At 37.3% G+C, this 17,773-nt stretch overlaps 1 long non-coding RNA gene across 1 annotated transcript; it reads left to right on the top strand.

Moving 5' to 3' along the window:
* Nucleotides 1–5,292: 5,292 nt before the first annotated feature.
* Nucleotides 5,293–10,570, top strand: LOC145797514 (uncharacterized). The gene is made up of 2 exons (XR_014339064.1): nucleotides 5,293–5,599; nucleotides 10,504–10,570. It is a non-coding gene; the product is annotated as an uncharacterized LOC145797514 (long non-coding RNA).
* The last annotated feature ends 7,203 nt before the right edge of the window (nucleotides 10,571–17,773 follow it).

Below are 17,773 nucleotides of genomic sequence, written 5' to 3'. Positions count from 1 at the left end.
GGCACTACTCAGTCTCAGTTCAGTACCCAATGCAGTCTGTAGGCTTTGCCAAAACCTCGATGTAAACTTCGAATCTCTGTCAGAAACAATGGACACAGGCACTCCATGCAGTCTAATAATTTCATCAATGTAGAGTATAGCCAGTTTGTCCGCATTATAAATTGTTTTAACAGGTAAGAAGTGAGCAGATTTAGTCAGTCTATCAACAATAACCCAAATCGAGTCCATACCTTTACTGGAGCGAGGCAATCCTACAATAAAATCCATGGTGATATGTTCCCATTTCCACTCCGGTATCGGTAAGGGCTGCAATAAGCCTGCGGGTCGTTGATGTTCGGCTTTAACTTGTTGGCATTGAAGACATTTTGATACAAAATCGGCAATTTCTTTCTTCATTCCTGGCCACCAGAAATTCAGTTTCAAGTCTTGGTACATTTTCGTATTCCCCGGATGAATAGAAAATTTTGAATTGTGGCCTTCGCTCAGAACCCTCCTTTTCAGTTTAGTATCATTCGGTACACACAGTTTTTCTTGAAATTTCAGTACATTATTCTCAAATTTGAATCCCGATCTTGGTTTAGATTTCCTTTCTTTGATGACCTTCTTCAAAAAGTCATCCAGTTGTTGTTTCGCTTTAATCTTTTCAATCAGTGCCGGCTGAGCAGAAATAGCAGCTAAGGTTCCACCTTGTTCTCGCAAGACAATTTTAATTTCAGATTTTTCAAGGTCACAAAGCAACTCTTTCTGTCTGGTAAGCAAACATGCTAAGTTTCCAATCGATTTCCGGCTCAATACATCGGCAACGGTATTGGCTTTTCCCGGATGGTACAATATCTGCAGGTCATAGTCTTTTATCAGTTCTAGCCATCTCCACTGTCTCATGTTCAGTTCTTTCTGTGTGAAGAAATATTTCAAACTCTTGTGGTCAGTATACACTTCACATGTCGCCCCATACAGGTAGTGACGCCAGATTTTCAGTGCAAATACTACTGCAGCAAGTTCCAGATCATGGGTCGGGTAGTTCTTTTCATGCGGTCTCAGTTGTCGGGAAGCATAAGCAATAACTCTCCCGTTCTGCATTAAAACACATCCCAAACCCTTATGGGAAGCATCACTAAATACAGTATAACCATCCGTACCTAAAGGTAAGGTCAGAACTGGTGCAGTCACTAATCGAGTTTTCAACTCCTGGAAAGCAGATTCCCTTTGGTCAGTCCAGTCAAATGATATTCCCTTCTGTGTCAGTTGAGTCAATGGTAAGGCAATTTTGGAGAAATCTTTGACAAATCTTCTGTAATACCCGGCTAATCCAAAAAAGCTTCGGATTTCTGTCACATTTGTTGGTCTAGGCCAGCTCACTACAGCTTCGATTTTCTGCGGATCAACAGAAATTCCATCTTTGCTAACAACATGCCCCAAAAACATAACATGATCACGCCAGAATTCATATTTAGACAGTTTAGCATAAAGTTTCTGTTCTCTTAGAGTCTGTAGGGCAAGTCTCAGATGATGTTCATGTTTTTCTATAGTTTTGGAATAAATCAGTATGTCATCAATAAATACAACAATGAAGTCATCAAGGTACGGTTTAAAGATTCTGTTTATGAGGTCCATAAATGCAACAGGTGCATTGGTAACTCTGAAAGGCATAACTAAAAATTCATAGTGTCCATACCTCGTTCGAAAAGCAGTTTTATCAATATCATCTGGTTTAACTTCAACTGATGGTATCTGGATTTGAGATCGATCTTAGAAAATACTTGTGCACCCTGTAACTAATCAAACAGGTCATCAATACGTGGTAATGGGTATTTATTTTCACGGTTACCTTATTCAGTTCACGGTAATCAATACACAGTCTCAATGAGCCATCTTTCTTCTTTACAAACAGAACAGGAGCGCCCCATAGTGAAGTACTGGACCTGATGAAATTTTTGTCTAACAGTTCTTGCAGTTGCACTTTCAGTTCTTTCAGTTCAGTTGGAGCCATTCGGTAAGGAGCTTTAGAAACTGGCTGTGTTCCGGGAACCACGTCAACAGTAAATTCAATCTTCCTGTCAATCAAATCTCCTGGCAAATTATCTGGAAAAACATCTGAGAATTCTCTGACTATAGGAATACAGTTCACATTAACATTATCATCAGTAGATACAGTCAGTACAGAACACAGATACCCTTTACACCCCTTTCTAATCAGTTTAACAGCTTTCACAGATGAAATCAAATACGGAGGAGGTACTACTCCAACCCCATTAAACACAAATTCAGGCAGACCAGGTGGACGGAAAACTACTTGTTTCGTTACACAGTCTATGGTGGCATGATATTTCGTTAACCAGTTTATCCCTAATATTACATCAAAATGGTCAATGTTCAGTGGCAGTAAATCAATAAACAGATGTGCATCTCCAACAATAATTTCACAAGCAGGGTACATATATGCACAGGTCATAGATCCCCCAACGGGTGATGATACAGCTAACAGATAGTTCATAGGTTCTAAGGGTCTATTCAATTTTCGCGAAAAAGCATGCGACACATATGAATGTGTAGACCTCGAATCAATCAGTACGTAAGCATTTTGAGTACAAATAGAGAGAATACCTGACACAACGGTCTCGGTATTCTGCACATCTCCTGGTACTAAGGCGAACACTCGGCCCTGCCTCATAGGCTCTTTCTCGGTAGCTCTAGGGTTCGGTTTTGGGGCAACAGTTGATGCTGCTACGCTCGACGTAGCTTTACTACTGGCCTGTGGAGCAGAGGGGCAGTCTTTAACTATATGGCCTATCTTGCCACACCTATAGCAAGCTCCAGATATTTTGTAACAAACTCCCTTGTGATTTTTACCACATTCCGAACAGGGCGGTATTGAACGGTTTCCTTGACTGGAAGCAATCGTTGACCCCGTATTCTGTTTCTTATTCAATGGATTATGCTTGCCTTTCTTAAACTTGAAACCCTGTCTTTTACCCCGCCATTCAGATGATGGTGTTTCAGTTTTCATTGCCTCGATATTTGTTTCAGCCATCAAGGCTCGGTCAAGAAAATTTACATAATTCGATAATTTCAAAACATTGATCCGATTGAGAATTGCAACATTAAGGCCGCCTTCAAACTTTCTGGCCTTCTTGTAGTCAGTGTCCACCATGTGTGGTGCATATCTAGCAAGTTCAGTAAATTTTGTTTCATATTAAGCAACAGACATTGTGTCCTGTCTCAGCTGTTCAAATTCAGTCGTTTTCCTATCTCTAACACACTGAGGGAAGTACTTTTCGAAGAAGGCTCCTTTGAATTGAGCCCAAGTCAAAACGGTATTTTCATCACGAATAAGCATCCACCACCTTCTAGCCTCTTCTTGCAGAGTAAAGGTGGCTAACAGCACCTTGTGTGCTTCAGAGCACGAAAAAACCTCAAACAATTTTTCAGTCTCAAGAACCCATGCTTCAGCCTTTAACGGCTCAAGGCCTCCCTAAAAGGATGGCGGTTTCATTTTGCTGAACTTCTGGGTCAGAGCAATTATATCCCCATCATTTACATTCACATTTTGTTCCGGTACAACTGGAGGAGGAGGTGGGGGCTGTTGATTCTGTTATCGGTCTAATCTTTCAGTTATCAGTTCCATCATTCGTTCCAGTCTAGCCATTCTGACCTCAGAGGATGAGGATTCAGTTTCGTTTGCAGTTCTTGCATTATCCATTTCACTATAAACAGTTATAACAATTATCAACATAAGCAGTCATTTGTTTAAACAGGTTCACACTTTCGCATATATTCAGTCAGTCATAAGCACACACTTTAACATGTTCATGCAATGCCCTAATCGCTTTTCTAGGACATCCTATAGCTCATTTGGACACGTGTGTGCGGTATAACTCGTGGTAAGTATCGCTCTGATACCACTCTGTTACGACCCAAACCCGGCCCTATGGGTTTAGCACCGTAACCGGCCAGTAATCCGAGATTACCGAAGGACTGCTTATCGAAGGACTGCTTAACAGTAATACAGTAACACAGAGTACAGGGCCTGGCGGAAGCCAATACAGTAAATAAACAATGCCCAATGAGCTGTGACAGTCTGTATGCAAAAAGACTTTTTATACATATATACATAAACAGTACAAAACAGTATGCACGACGTTTACATTCATTTTGATCAGGGACTCAATCCGTATTAACAATACAGTACAGTGCTATTCAGTTCTCCAAACAGTACAGAAGGGGAGAATAAAAAGACCCCTAAGCCAAAGCATGGCAGTTTCGGAACCTCGCAGTGAGGCACATAGGTTGGCTTGACAAAACTGGAGTCTATCTCAACGCTTCTAGCCGCGGTCTGGTGCCTGTACACCTACATATATATATATATATATATATAAGCAGTGAGCTAAAGCCCAGTGAATAACATAATGCGTAAAGGGGTTAAGAATAAATGTCCTTACAGTAATGAAAACAGTTCATTGATTCAGTATTTCAGTCGTTCAGTCAGTACAGTCATATGTGGTACATCCATTAGCATAACAGTACAGTAAACAGTAGGACTTAAAAGACCGAACAGTAGTGATGGCCATTAGTTAGTAAACAGTAGTGGTTCCAACGAGGGAACCGACAGAGATCTCTGTAACAGTAACAGTAAACAGTAGGTGCCAAGGATGTCACAATACAGTTCAATATACAGGACATACATTCATTCAATTAACAGTATTCAATTCAGAAACAGTACAGTTCAGTTGTTCAGAAAATAATCATTTTTGAACATATCTTTACATAATCGTTACTCACAGAGTTCTGGGCTACAGTAAACTAGAGCGCGTCTCCCCAGTCGCCAACCCTACACAGTTAACAGATTGAACACACGCTAAGCTACACTGTTGGGAAAGATATAAACTTAACCCCTAATATGCCTTGGTGTGTTCTACATCTATATCCTCAACAACAAGACGTCTTAAACTAGGCCTAAGAATGTCTAGGATGAGATGAGGATGCAAAGATGCACTTTAAAAGCACTTTCAGAATTTTCAGAAAACAGGGGTCACGCTCGAGCGTAGGTTACCCCGCTCGAGCGGACGTGCAGACAAAGGTTTCCGCTCGAGCGTATAACTACCCGCTCGAGCGTTCTGCAAAACAGTCGGAAGTACTGGAAAGGTGAAAATCACGCTCGCACTACAAGAAATCAAGGTTTTAAAGACAAAATTTTAGGAACAAAAATTTTTTGTCTATAAAACCTATATTTTTAAGGACAAAATAAAGGACTTTAAAAAAAGAAATACTTAATCATATTATTTTATTTTTAAAACGAAGCTATTTGGTTGCAAAAGAGTTAATGACTTTTTACACACCTCTTTAGTTTGTTGCCAATAAACCTAACTCATACATTTTTTTATTATATTTTCACTCTTTGCACAATTGTAATCGGGATTTCATTTCCTCTTCAGACCCCTCTCTCTCTCTCTCTCTCTCTCTCTCTCACATCCCTAATTTCATTGTTGATTTCATCCCTGCTCTTAGAGACTCTGATCGGTGGTTTGTGGATTTCGTCTCCGACAGTTTCGATCCCTAATCTGATTTCTCTCAACAGCTATTTTAGCTATTTCAATCACAGGTTTGATCGATTAATCGATTATTTGTTTGAGCTAAAATTTATACGAAATTGATGATGTTTTTATGTCTTCGATTCATTCATTTTTAGACGAACAATCGTCGTTTGTTGATGCTTTTTCTGCTTCTCACAGTTCAGATTTCTTTTTGTTTGTTTCGGCATGAAATTGATTCAAGAGATTGTGTTTCTTCAGTTTGTTTGCTCGGAACTTGTATTGTTTGGTTTCAATTTATACTTGAATTTGGTTTTCCGAACATTAGGATCTATTATTGTAACATTGATCTGTGGTTTTTTTTTTTTTCTAATTATCTCATAACATTGATCTATTATTGAAATTTTATGAAACAATTTTGGCTCGTAATTTCGAATGAGATCATAACTAGTGTTTACATGCTTTGATGAAGAAGATATGCTATTAATAATTATTTTAGTTCTGATATATTAGGAACTACCATATTAGTGTATACAAGAGTTATATCCTTCTCTCTTCAGGGTATTTTGTGACTGTAATCAAATTCAGTCCTATGCTTATTTGCTATGATGAATATGCTCTGAAATTTGTTGTTCCACGAATATAATAAGATCATTATCTAAACTGTTCCAAGGTTTGTTTTTAAACCTGGGAGTTTCCAAGAGAATGCTTTTTAGTGAGCTCATATAGTTATGGTGCTGAAAGAGAAAAGTAACATTTGAAGTAGTAATTTTCATGATTCCTCAAAAAAAAAAAAAAAAAAAAAAAAGAGTTGTAATTTTCAAATATTTCTTTTCATGTGTGCAAAGGCTTTGATAAGTAGTTTGGAAGTAAACTGAATAAAAGAATTGAGAATGCCCATCAATTGCCTTAAAATATAACAGTCATGATGATGAAGGTTTATTCTCTCCCTCTTTACATCTCCCCTTCTCATTGCTATTGCATATTTTAGTGGTATGATCATTAATTTCATTTTTATTGTTCCTTTTTCCTTCCTTATTTTACAACCTTTTGTTGTCACTAGAGTGATTCTTATAGTTTAGGAGGGAACTAGAACTTAAGGTAAAACAGGGCAAACACAGGAGCACACATTTATGTGGTCTGGCTTAAAGCTTATGTCAACGAGTGAAAAACGACAGTGTTTATTGACTCCAATTAGCTTAGATGAACACCTAATGGAATTTAGTAAGTCACATTTATGTAATATGCTTTTTAAGCATTTGCTTCAACTATGAGCATCTCATATTTGCCTCTTTGGATCAAAACTCATTCACAAAAGGTTTAAAAGAACAAAAATTGCGGGTTAAAAATATTAATGTTTTTCACTTTCAGAGATGGAAAATTGGCAACTACATTGCTCGAGGCAAAATGTAATATGAAAACTAGTCTTACCTTTCATGATATGCATATAACAAACTCACTGCTACTATCATCTCCATCAGTGACAAAACCCCATTCATTTAGATACAATGTATGCATGTTTTACAAATCAAAACAACCTTGTCCCTCGCTAATTAAATACATCGGTGCAGACAGTTAGCCATCTTTGCTTGTCATCCCCCACAAAGGAAAACAAAGAAAGTTTTGCAACTTGCGTAGGCCAACATACAAACTGACACACTTCACCTCTTCACCTTTCTATGGAAATGAAGTAATATTGAAGGAAACCTTCAAAAACTAGGATTAATTGAAGGCCCAAAATTGTTTCAGGTTTCGATTATGAAGTCTACCTCGTAATACAGATGATACGAGGATTAATTGAGCTTGTAATTTATTCTTCTTTGTATTACTATTTATATGCTCTTTACATATTGTTGATTTATACATGTATCTTCTTGGATTTAGCTCTCATAAAACGATAGTAATCACTTTGCTTGGTTAGAGTTTTTCAAAAGCAAGGGTTTGGGACTACCAATGATCTATCTACCTAAATATCTAAAATCAAGATTTATCCATTTAGAATTTTTTGAGGGGGTGATTGTGTGGTGATGAAGAATTCGTAGAATCCCTATATTAATGCTTAATTTGATGTTTCTTTTGCTTTGATGATATGGTCTGATCTAATCCTGATTTGTTTGATTTTATTATATTTGTGTTATTTGGAAATGTAGATGCCAATTCGATTGATTGCATTGTTAAATTTATTTTGATTCGCTTGTGTTATGAGAGTCGAAAATTGTAGCATTATGTTTCCTATTTTTTAAGCTTTTACCTTCTTCTTTTTCTTTTTCTTTTTCTTTTTTTTTTTCTCTTTCTTCTTTAGTTCTTTTGCACCATGGATAGGAGTTGGATGCAACTTCGTAATAGAAGGTCACCTCAGTACATTGATGGGGTGAGGGAATTTATCTTGTTTGCTCGTGATCATATGAAACCAGAGATAGATAAGATTTGGTGTCCATGTTATAGATGCAACAACCATATTCAAAAAACCATAGAGGAAGTTGAAATTCATTTGTATGCATATGGGGTGGTCACGAGTTACACTAGGTGGGTGTATCATGGGGAAGGTTTTTAATTGAATGATAATGATGACTCACAAAATGAAAATGACGAATATCTTGACAATGTGACAGAGAAGTCAAATAGTCCCAATACCGAGGTGCGAGAAGTTATTCATGACATACGAAGTGGAACAACCACATTTGGTTATGTGGGAGAAGCATCTAGTAGTCGTAATCCTGACTTACCAAGTAGTTGTGGTGGAGAAACAAATAAATTTGCAAGATTAATGAGGGATGTGGAGCAAGATTTGTATCCGGATTGCCAACGATTCTCCAAACTATCATTCATGGTTAAATTGCTACATCTAAAGATATTTAATAGATGGAGCAACAAATCACTCACGATGTTGTTGGAATTGTTGAAGGAGGCACTTCCCATTGGTGAAACGCTTCCATGCTCTTACAATGAGGCTAAACAAATAATTCGAGATTTGGGCCTCGACTATCAAAAAATACATGTATGCAAGAACGATTGCGTACTTTTTTGGAAGGAGTATGAAAATGAAGATGAGTGTCCTACTTGTAAAGCGCCAAGATACAAGGTTCGTAAAGGTAAAGGTAAAGGTAAAAAGATCCCTCACAAGGTTCTGCGATACTTTCCTTTAAAACCACGGCTACAAAGGCTATTCATATCCAGGAAGACGGCTATTGATATGAAGTGGCATAAGGATAAACGTGTAGAGGAGGAAAATGTGTTGCGTCATCCGGCTGATTCTGAAGCATGGAAAGACTTTGACAAAAAGCATGAGTCTTTCGCCAAAGATCCGCGTAACGTTAGGCTCGGACTAGCTAGCGATGGTTTTAACCCGTTTGGAAACATGAGTAACTCATATAGCATATGGCCGGTTTTTCTTGTCCCATACAATTTACCACCATGGAAATGTATGAAGGATCCATTTTTTATGATGCCTTTGCTTATTCCTGGGCGTAGGGCTCCCGGGTTTGACTTTGATGTGTTTTTACGGCCATTGATAGATGAGTTAAAGGAGTTATGGGAGGTAGTGGTGTGGTTGTTAAGGGTGACCATAAAGGAGAAGCTATTGATTTTTATGGAGTTGTTAGAGATATAGTCGAGTTGAAATATCTAGGGAGAAATCGGGTGTTCCTCTTTAAGTGTGATTGGTGGGATGTTGGCAATGAAAAAAATGGAATGAAATTTGATGATTATAAATATGTTAGTGTGAATGTTACAAGAACTTGGTACAAGGATGAACCGTTTGTGCTAGCATGCCAAGCTATACAAGTGTTTTATATGAAAGACATGAAATTTGGCAACAATTATCGAGTTGTACAAAGAATAATACCTCGGGCAATATATGACATTCTAGTGAAAAGGGATGAAGAGGAAGAGAAAGAGGAAGAGGAAGAAAAGGACAATGATGAACCATACCAAGAATTTGAATCATTTGGTCTTGGAAATGCAGTGCACATGGATGATCAACCCATAGAATTATGCAAAGAAGACATGGAAATGATATGTGTTGATATTGATGGCGAATTCCATGAGGAGAATCTTGAAGATGATGAAGTTAATGATGATATGATTGATTATGATAGTGATGATAGTCAATGAAATTTGCTGCTATTTAATTTTCTAAGGCTTTTGAAATTCTGTATATATTGTTTGATTTCGTTGGAAATGCCCCTTTTTTATACTTTCAGTTATATAGGTTGAGTGAAATTAATGTTGTTCTTTTTCTATGTGCTGAAGAGTTCTTGAATTGCCAATATGAATCTTATTTATTTTTTTCAAAAATACAAATCTATACAAATCTACTTGATGTTATTTACTGAATGTGCCATTTTACTAAGGATATTTTGCATCTTTGAATATTAGTTATGAAAAGGTCTCCTTGCAATTATGCTTAACTGCAAGTCTGGGACTAAGGAGTGAAGGTTTATATGCAGGTCAATATTAGTCCTTTTCTGGGTGTTAATTAAGCTTTTCTAATCACTTATGGAGGTTTGCTTATGAAGATTGCCTAACAGGTCACATGTATCATATCTTGGTAATTTGTCCAGGCAGGGACCAAAACAAAGTTGTTTCAGTTACTTTTTGCAAATGCTTATGTTTTGGCAGATTTAAGTTGATCTTCTCATATGTCTTCTTAAAATGCATTTTTTCTTTGTTCCTTTTTCTGTATCTGTTTACCAAACATGATTTTGGAATTTGGATTAAATTTGTGTTTGGCAATTTCTGGGTTGCCCAACAAACCCATCCGACTATATATGGGCATGTCTAAAGTTGATTGTGGGTACAAAGGATGGACCTATGAAAAACCCTACTTCATATCCCTATGAGATAATGCCCTGTTTCTTCAATGATGATTAATTTGTGGATCATATCAAGAGATATCACCTAACATCTATGCCATACAAGACATTCTTAGGTTCTTATCTGCTGCTTACTTTGACTACTCTTTTTATGAATGCAGCTGCATCAGCTAGTGACAGCTGAAGAAATTTGCTGATGTTTTCGAACTCCATGCTCTGGCTGTGAGGTTAGATGGTCCAAACTCTGCATCATATTTTCCAGTGTCTTGATCTGTCAGGCGAGACCTATTCTTGCTTAAAAAAAAAAAAAAAAACCCCTGATTGTGAACTCCTAACAAAGATTTAGTGGGTACCTTTGTTAAATGTAAGCTTGTATTAATTCCCCTGCCTCTCCCTTTATTTATCCAAAAAAAAATAAAAATGTAAGCTTGTATAACTTATAATTATGCAAGTAGGCTTGGTCCATAGCATTCTGTGGATTTATTACTTATAATTATGCAAGTAGGCTTGGTCCATAGTAGGGGTTACAATTGATTGTAAAATAGGCTTAGGGCTTTTGGGAATAGGTAGAATTGGGTTGTGGGATTATGTTTTGGGTTTATTACTTCTGAATGAATGGTCTGTAGGTACTAAATCAAATAGAAAGAACAGTGGATTAAATTCTCAGGGACTTCATGGGGAAATATAAAATTAATAGGAACCTGTTATTGTAGTTTTAATTTAAATATAAAAGCTTTAATATGTAAGACCCGACAACCGTAAGATTTGATTGGGAAACTAGGGCTTAATTAAACTCTTCGATGTATTAAAGTGACTCCAAAGTTGAGTATGGTCACTATCTCTTAATTTTGATAAGAAACCCAGAATCTTATTGCAAGTTAAACGAACTTTAGTTGTACCAGCCAGGGGACTACAGTATTGGTTGTATGTAATTCCTTTTCGAGGCAAAGAAACTATCCATTGCAACCACTTCCAACTGCTTGAAATATGTTGAAGGAAATTGAGTTTCTCGTTCTAAAATAGATTACATGTAACATAATTCAAAACCATGCAGGCTATGGGTTGGTTCTGATGGCCCGATTATGTGTACTATTCAATCATTATTCTATTCCCTCCCATTTGCTCTGGCTAGCTAAGAAAACAGATAGTAAAGTAGAACAAGCCTGTATTGGAGCTGGTTTTTTTTTTTTTCTACTAGAAAAGTTGCATTACTTTCAGAGAGTCATGTCTAGTTATGGAGGACAAAGGTCACTTGAGCAAACTCCAACGTGGGCTGTTGCTGTTGTGTGTGCCGTGTTTGTGATTATCTCTATCCTAATCGAACATGGAATTTCTGGTTACTTGTACTAAATCTAATGATGTATACTGTTTATTAATATATATGCATAAGTATATATGCAGTGTAGCAATACAATGCCAAAGTCGACTTCTTGATGCAGCAGATCAGTCGAAGAGTACCCTCTACTGATTCTTCTTCTTAGTAAGTCATCTTTTCAGAATGTTTGAGTAATTGATATTTGTTTCATTCAATAAATCTGATGAATCTTAGGATATTGATATGATTGGATTACATGTATATGCTAGTACAGGATATTGATATGATTGATATTTGTTTCAATCAAGGTATTACGTACTAATGAATTAGAGCATGGTATTTGTTTGTTATTGAATGCGATGAGCATTTTTTTTTTTTTTTTTTTTTGTGTAGTTGAATTTTAATTTGGAGATGAGTGGATGGTTTGGTGATATATATTTTCTGTTTGGTTGTTGAGAAATCAAGAAAGGAATATAAGTTGATGTTCAAATTAGTATTTTTAGAATAATTGTTACAAAAAAAAAAAAAAAAAACAATTATCAAACTTTTAGAGACCAATTTTAGTTGTCTCAAAAAATATTTAATAAGCTTTTAGCCACTATTTTTATTTGTCCCAAAAATTAGAACTTAACCACCATTTCCCTTTGTCCTAAAAAACTAAAACTTTTACGGACCACTACCATTTGTTCCAAAAAATTAAAACTTTTAGCCACCAATTTGTGTTGTCGCAAACATTAAAACTTTTAGACACCAATTTGTGTTGTCGCAAAAATTAGTTTTGTCTCCATAACTACCACTGTTGCCTTGGACTCTAAATAGACTTTTAGAGACAAATTTTGGTTGTCTCAAAATCAAAACTTTTTGCAACCACCTATTTTTGTTTCTAAAAGTCTATTTATAGTGACAAATGCAAAATTTTGTCTCTAAAAGTCATTTTTTGACTTTTCCGGACGGACCATTTGGGACAAACTTCGCGACGGAGGAAATTGGTTGGCTAAAGTTTTTCCCAACAAATATTACACTTTTAGGGACAAAATAAATTTGTCCCTAAAAAGCTGATTTCTTGTAGTGTCGATTGGGCGCTCGACGCCCGCTCGAGCACGAGACACAATGTCCCACTCGAGCGTCAATTATTTCGCTCGAGCGGAATTCAAAACAGAACAAAAATGATGGGAGCACGATTTCCACGCTCGAGCGCCAGTCACCCCGCTCGAGCACCAGTCCAAATTCTGGAAATTCCATATTTGAACCTCAAGCTCAAAACCAAGTTTGAATGCATCAAATTCGATTCCTTTGGGCCCATTTCCTGGAAAACACTTCAAAACTCATACTTTAAACTGATTCAAAGCTCAATTGTAAAATCAAAGCCCAAGGGTGTTTCAAATAAATCCAATTCAAACCAATTTTCATGAATATGAAGAACATGCAAACATGCATCAATTTAAACCATTTCAAAGCTTCAATTTGATGCTCTAAGGAGCCAATTGTTCCAAAAACAAGATAAAAACATGGACTTAACATAACCATGTGTATGCATGTGACAATTCTCCATGGAATCAACTCAAAATTGAACAATTCAAACATGCATGCATGGAATGAGCTCCAATTCAACATGTGAAGCTATTTCATGCCTTAATCCACTAAATTTGACAAGAACCATGCAAGAACAAGTTCAATTCACAAACAAGAGGGTAATCACACTACCTTAGGTCTAGTAGTTCAAGATAGGAGCTCAAATATGCAAGGAACTCTTCAATTTACTTCAAGTTCTCTAGCCAAGCTTTCAAGAGCAACTCAACCCTCTCTCACTCTCTATCTTGGTCGGTTGTAGGCAACAAAAGAAACTGATGGGAGTGTTTTGATCAAGTGTTGTACAAGGCTCCATATGTGTTAGGTAGTGGCCACTAAGTGGCACTAATGTAATTAAGTCTAAGTTGTGCAATTTAACTCATTTTAATCCAATTTAATCATACCAAATAAGTTTTCAGATAAATATACCATAAAATCGCATTAATTCTAACGATCATAGATCATCAATCAATTTCAGATTCGGCTGCCGATAAGGCCTTCAATTTGCAATTTAAACATGAAAACAGGAACAGATAATCAAACAGGCAACAGATAGAAATGCAATTCAAACAGGTATATTTAATCAATCAGTTTCAATTTCAGTCAGTCAGTTCAGTAGTTCATTCAGTTCACTTATCAGTCATAATCAGTTTCAATTTAACGATAATCGGTAGTTTATTCGGTTCACTTATCAGTCATAATCAGTTTCAGTTTAATGGTAATCAGTGGTTCTTCGATAAATAGTGACGAGGGTTATTACATAAACTGAGACTAATTATGATTGGTAACTGAATTGATTGAAGTACTGAACTGACTGACTGAAATCTGGAACTGAATTGATTAAGTATATATGTTTAATTGTATGTCTATCTGTTGACTGTTTGATTATCTGTTTATGCCTTTGTGTTTAAATTGCGAATTGAAGGCCTTATCGGTGGCCGAATCTGAAATTGATTGATGGTTTGTGATCCTTAGAATTTATATGATTTTATGGCACATTTATCTAAAATGTGATTTGGTATGATTAAATTATATTAAAACAAGCTTAATGTCAAGAGTTGGCGTAATTACCATTTTGCCACATGAGTGGCCCACTACCTAGACTATATTTGAGCCTCACAACACTTTAACAAAACATTTCATCAGTCCATTTCTTGTTCTTGCCGACTTGAGAGAGTGAGACGTAGAGAAAGCTTGAGTTCTTCACAATTTGGCTTAGAGTCTTATAGAGATTGAAGGATTCTTGCATATTGAGCCTCTAGACTTGTAATTAAGGAACCTAGGTATGAATTTCATCCTCTTGATTGTGTCTTTAAGTTGATTCATGCATGGTTCATGTCTAATTGAGGAGCTAAGTCATAATTTAGTTCTAACATGTTGAATTATAACTTAATTCATGCATGCATGTTTGGATTGTTGAGTTTTAAATTGTTTTCATGGCAAAATGTTACATGCATGCTCATAATTATGCAAAGTCCATGATTTCATCTTGTTTTGGAAAGAATTGGCTCATTGGACATGTTTTGGAAGCTTAAAAGCTAGCTAAACTCATGCATGTCATGCTTGGATTATTTTCTTGAAAGTTGGTTTGAAATTGTTTTGAATTGATCTTCCCTTGGGCTTTGATTTTACAAATTGAGCTTTGAATCATGTTAAACTATGAGTTTTGAGGAGTTTTCTGGAAAATTAACCCAAGAGGATTGGTTTTGATGCATTTGAACTTGATTTTGAGCTTGAGGTTCAAATTTGGGAATTCCAGATTTTGAACTCACGCTCGAGCGGGGTGACTGGCGCTCGAGCGTGAAATTCGTACTCCCAGTACTTTGCACTGTTTTGAATTCCGCTCGAGTGGAATAATTGACGCTCGAGCAGGACATTGTGTCTTATGCTCGAGCGGGAGTCGAGCGCCCAATTGAGCATGATTTTCACCTTTCCAGCACTTTTGACTGTTTTGCAGAACACTCGAGCAGGTAAGTCTACGCTCGAGCGGAAACCTTTATCTGCATGTCCGCTCGAGCGGATTAACCTACGCTCGAGCGGGACCCCTGTTTTCTGAAAATGCTTTTAAAGTGCATCTTTGCATCCTCATCTCATCCTAGGCATTCTTAGGCCTAGTTTAAGATATCTTAATGAGGATATAGAACACACCGAGGCAAATTAGGGATTAAGTTATTATCTTTCCCAACTGTGTAGCTTAGTGTGTGTTCAATCTGTAAACTGTGTAGGGTTGGCGACTGGGGACGCGCTCTAGCTTTACTGTAGCCTAGAACTCTATGAGTAACAACTGTGTAAAGATATGTTCAAAATGATTATCTTTTGAACAATTGAACTGTACTGCTTTCTGAACTGATACTGTTAATTGAATGAATGTATGTCCTATATTCTGAACTGTACTATGGCATCCTTAGCAATTACTGTTTACTGTTACTGTTATAGAGATCTCTGTCGGTTCCCTTGATTGGAACCACTACTATTTACTGATTGATAGCCATCATTTACTGTTCGGTCTTTCAAGACCTACTGTTTACTGTACTGTTATGCTAATGGATGTACCACATATGACTGTACTGACTGAACGACTGAAATACTGATTTAATGAACTGTTTTCATTACCGTAAGGACATTCATTCCTAACCTCTTTACGCATTACGTTATTCACTGGACTTTAGCTCACTGCTCATATATATATATGTAGGTGTACAGGCACCAGACCGTGGTTAGAAGCGTCGGGGTAAGCTCCAATTTTGTCAAGCCAACCACTGTGCCTCACTGCGAGATTCCGAGCCTATCAAGCTAAGGCTATGGGGTGTTTTAGTTTTCTCCCTTCTGTTCTGTTTTGTAAACTGTATAGACTGTTACTGTACTATTTGATAGGGATTATGTCCTTGAACTGAATGACTGTATATATGTACATACTGTTTTGTCACTGACTGCATATATGTGTGAAAAAGTCTTTTGTATACAGACTGTCACAGCTCATTGGACATTGTTTATTTACTGTATTGGCTTCTGCCAAGCCCCTGTACTCTGTTTTACTGTATTACTGTTAAGCAGGCCTTCGGTAATCTCGGATTACTGGCTGATTACGGTACTAAACCCATAGGGGCGGGTTTGGGTCGTGACAGAGTGGTATTAGAGCGATACTTACCACGAGTTATACCGTACACACGTGTCCAAATGAGCTATAGGATGTCCTAGAAAAGCGATTAGGGCATTACCTGAGCATGATAAGTGTGTGGCTATGACATGAATGAATTTATGCTAATGTGTTAATCTGTTTAAACAAATGACTATCTATGTTGATAACTGTTATAACTGCCTATAGTGAAATGGATAATGCAAGAACTGCAAATGAATCTGAATCCTTATCCTCTGAGGCAAGAATGACAAGTCTAGAAAGAATGATGGAACTAATAACTGAAAGACTAGATCAACAACAGAATCAACAGCTCCCACCTCCTTCTCTGGTACAGCCGGAACAGAATGTGAATGTTAATGATGGGAACATAATTGCTCTCACCCAAAAGTTCAGTAAATTGAAACTGCCGTCCTTTCAGGAAGGCCTTGAACTGTTAAAAGCTGAAGCATGGGTTCTTGAGACTGAAATGTTATTTGAAGTGTTTCCGTGCTCTGAAGCACATAAAGTGCTATTGGCTACCTTTACTCTGCAAGAAGAAGCTAGAAGGTGGTGGATGCTTATCCGTGATGACAACACTGTAATGACTTGGGCTCAATTCAAAGGAGCCTTCTTTGAAAAGTACTTCCCTCAGTGTGTTAGGGACAGAAAAGTAACTGAATTTGAACAGCTGAGACAAGGCACAATGTCCGTTGCTGAATATGAAACGAAGTTCACCGAGCTTGCTAGATATGCACCACATATGGTTGACACTGACTACAAGAAGGCCAGAAAGTTTGAAGGCGGCCTTAATGTCGCAATACTTGACAGAATAAATGTTCTGAAATTACCGAATTATGTAAATGTTCTTGACCGAGCCTTGATGGATGAATCGAACATCGAGGCACTAAAAACTGAAACACTAGCGTCTGAATGGCGTGGTAAAAGGCAGGGCTTTAAATTCAAGAAAGGCAAGCATAACCCATTGAACAAGAAACAGAATACGGGGTCAACAACTAGCCCCATCCAAGGGAGTGGTTTCATACCACCTTGTTCTGAGTGTGGCAAGAAGCACAAAGGGGTCTATTACAAAATATCTGGAGCCTATTACAGGTGTGGCAAGGTGGGCCACATCGTTAAAGACTGCCCCTCTGCTCCACAAGCTAGTAGTAAAGCTGCACGAAGCGTGGCAACATCAACTGTTGCACCAAAACTGAACCCCAAAGCTACCGAGAAAGAGCCCATGAGACAGGGCCGTGTGTTAGCCCAACCCCAAAAAAAAAATCGGGCCCTGCGGGCATCCCACAGGTCCTGGCCCGACCTAGCCCAATCTACAGGGTCCTCTCTCTACCAAAGGTCAAATTTTAAAAAAATAAAAATAAAAAACAACTTGCAACGGTTAAATAATTAAAAAATAATAAAAATAAAAACT

Source organism: Camellia sinensis, chromosome 8 (assembly GCF_055761805.1).
Source record: "Camellia sinensis isolate YWXY chromosome 8, ASM5576180v1, whole genome shotgun sequence".
NCBI lineage: Eukaryota > Viridiplantae > Streptophyta > Magnoliopsida > Ericales > Theaceae > Camellia > Camellia sinensis.
This window is presented reverse-complemented; position numbering and strand designations above follow the sequence as displayed.